The sequence below is a fragment of the Lolium rigidum genome, chromosome 1 (assembly GCF_022539505.1).
Source record: "Lolium rigidum isolate FL_2022 chromosome 1, APGP_CSIRO_Lrig_0.1, whole genome shotgun sequence".
Lineage (NCBI taxonomy): Eukaryota > Viridiplantae > Streptophyta > Magnoliopsida > Poales > Poaceae > Lolium > Lolium rigidum.
Genome location: NC_061508.1, coordinates 301,803,815 through 301,806,885, shown reverse-complemented (window position 1 = coordinate 301,806,885; position 3,071 = coordinate 301,803,815). Strand labels below are relative to the sequence as shown.

At 57.1% G+C, this 3,071-nt stretch overlaps 1 pseudogene; it reads left to right on the top strand.

The window, feature by feature from the left end:
* The first annotated feature begins 324 nt into the window (after positions 1-324).
* On the top strand, positions 325-2,332 carry LOC124684021 (annotated as a pseudogene).
* Positions 2,333-3,071: the final 739 nt, after the last annotated feature.

The following is a 3,071-nucleotide window of genomic DNA, read 5'->3' as shown; positions in this document are numbered from 1 at the left end:
TGAATTGTTTTGCATTTTAAAATAAAAAAAGCATAGACACCAAGATCCAAATTAAACATCACTCCCGCTAGCTTAGCCTTTAAAAATGTCATACTTTGGACAGGTGGAAAATGCTCCGGCCTGAGACAACCCATAAGCTTATGTACGATTGAACAATCATGAAAACCGACTCCAAAATAACAATTGAATTGGCCGGGAAGAGACAAGCCATACATGTCTCGAATCCTATAAGTAGGGAGTGGTCGATCACAACACCAGGCCACCAGCCATCCATCCATGATGTCAGGTAGTGTGGCATTCGAACAGCATCCCGTCGCCGCAAGCATGGCGACCTCCGGACACGTCGTCGTCGACGTTGGCCCCGACGAGCAGGCGCCGGCGCCGGTGCCGTACGTGCTGTCCTTCACGGACCTGTGCTACAGCGTCAACAAGGGCCGCGGCGGGTTGATGGGCTGCCTGCCGTCAACGGGCAAAAAGACGCTGCTCGACGGCATCTCCTGCGAGGCGCGAGAGGGCGAGATACTGGCGGTGATGGGCGCCAGCGGGTCCGGCAAGTCTACGCTGGTCGACGCTCTTGCTGGCCGGATCACCCGGGCGAGCCTCGGCGGCCACGTCACGCTCAACGGCGAGCCCCTCCACGGCCGCCGCCTCAGCGCCATCTCCGCCTACGTGACGCAGGACGACCTGCTGTACCCGATGCTCACCGTGCGGGAGACGCTGCTCTTCGCCGCCGAGATGCGCCTCTCCCGCGCGCACTCGTCTGCTAAGAAGAGGGAGCGCGTCGAAGCGCTCATCGACCAGCTCGGCCTCTCCCGCGCCGCCGACACCGTCATCGGCGACCATGACCACCGGGGTGTGTCTGGCGGAGAGCGCCGCCGCGTATCCATCGGCACGGACATAATCCACGACCCCATCCTTCTCTTCCTCGACGAACCCACCTCTGGTCTCGACTCCTCCAGCGCGCTCATGTTGGTGCAGGTGCTCTGCAACATCGCCCGGAGCGGCAGCGTCGTCGTCATGACCATCCACCAGCCCAGCGCGCGCATCCTCGGCATCCTCGGCAGCGTCCTGCTCCTGTCCCGTGGCCGCACCGTCTACTCCGGCCCGCCCGCCGGCCTCAAGCCTTACTTCTCCGCTTTCGTCGGCACGCCCATCCCCGAGGACGAGAACCCGGCCGAGTTCGCGCTCGACACCATCCGAGAGCTCGAGCGCCAGCCCGACGGCGCCGCCCCTCTGGCCGACTTCAGCGACAGATGTCACCGGCTCCTGGACGGCATCGCCACCGACAAGCAGGTCAGAACGATGCCGCTGGAGTTGGCCGTCGCCGAGAGCGTCTCCCGGGGGAAGCTGGTGGCCGGCAGCGGCACGGCGATGTCGGCGGCGGCGTTCGTAAACCCGCTGCCGTTGGAGGTGTGGGTGTTGGCGAAGCGTGCCTTCACCAACACGCGGCGCATGCGGAAGGTGTTCGGGGTGCGCCTTGGCGCGGTCATGATGACGGGATTTTTGCTGGCGACCATCTTCTGGCGCCTGGACGACACGCCCAAGGGCGTGCAGGAGCGGCTCGGCTTCTTCGCCATCGGCATATCCAGCATATTCTTCGTCTGCGCCGACGCGCTGCCGGTGTTCGTCCAGGAGCGCCACATCTACCTCCGGGAGACGGCGCACAACGCCTACCGCACCGCCTCCTTCGTTCTCGCCAATGCTCTCGTGTCCTTCCCGCCGCTGGTCGTCCTGACCCTTGCGTTCGTGGTCACCACCTATTTCGCCGTCGGCCTCGCCGGAGGCGGTGAGCCCTTCATCTTCTTTGCGCTTGTCGTGCTCGCCTCCCTCTGGGCGAGCAGCGGCTTCGCGACGTTCGTGTCGGCGGTGGTGCCGCACGTCACGGTCGGGTACACGGTGGCGGTGGCCAATCTCGCCTACTTCCTCCTCTTGTCCGGCTTCATCATCAACCGCGACAGGATCCCCAGCTACTGGATCTGGTTCCACTACATGTCGCTCATCAAGTACCCGTACCAAGCCGCGTTGCAGAACGAGTTCGGCCGGCGACGCCTCGAGGTGCTTCGCGCGAGGAGCCGAGATGTTCGACGGGACGCCCATCGGCGGCATGGCCGAGGCCACCAAGATGGCCGTGCTCCGCGCCATCAGTACCGCCGGCGGCACCAACATGACGGCCAGCACCTGCGTCCTCACCGGCGCCGACGTGCTCGCCAAGAGCGCCGTCACGGACCTAGGGAAGTGGAGCTGCCTCCTTGTGACAGCCATGTTCGGCTTCTTATTCCGTGCTCTCTTCTATGTTGTTTTGCGCGCCGGGAGCAAGAACAAACGAAAATGATACCCATGCTTCTTTTTGAACAAGGATCATCCTTGCCTGACTGATTTCTTATTTTCAACCTGCTGATTTACAGTTCAAAAATTACAAGGTCGCGTTTTTTAAAAAAAAAACGGGATTACAAGGTCAAGCTCAAGCTCAAGTCTACAACAATATATATTTAGCAACTCGGTTGTAAAAAATGAGAATGTTCATGTACTTCAAAATAAATCTTCACGTTACAAAAATAAATGTTCTTATATATTTCCAAGAAATGTTCTACTGCTATTTCATGACTGCCAAATGAAGTATAAACAAAAAACAACTAAAATTGAAAATAAAAGGAATATAATCGTGTACTCTCTTCGTTCCAAAATAATTGATGTTGTAGGTTTGCCCTATGTGTAAGCACCTGTTTTGGACGGGTAGCTTGCTAAACATGGAATCCTCGAAACTCGAGGGAGGCGCACTCGAGGAGGCACCCAGAACATGAAGAAGCCCGCAGGAGACATGCAGAAGGCACGTGCGAGGTTTATCACGAACAAATCCGCCTCTCCTGAGGCCAGGGGCAGGCCCAGGGTTTCGAGAGAGTGTATTCAAAATTTCAAAGGGTACAATTTTTTACAGCATAAAGTCTAGTTTTTGGCATGTATAATTGATAATAGAATCATATAGTTCCAAATTATAAAATAGAGAAGATATAACACAATCTGAGCATAATATCGTATACACACTAGTAGGAAAAGCCTCATCAGTGGCGCAC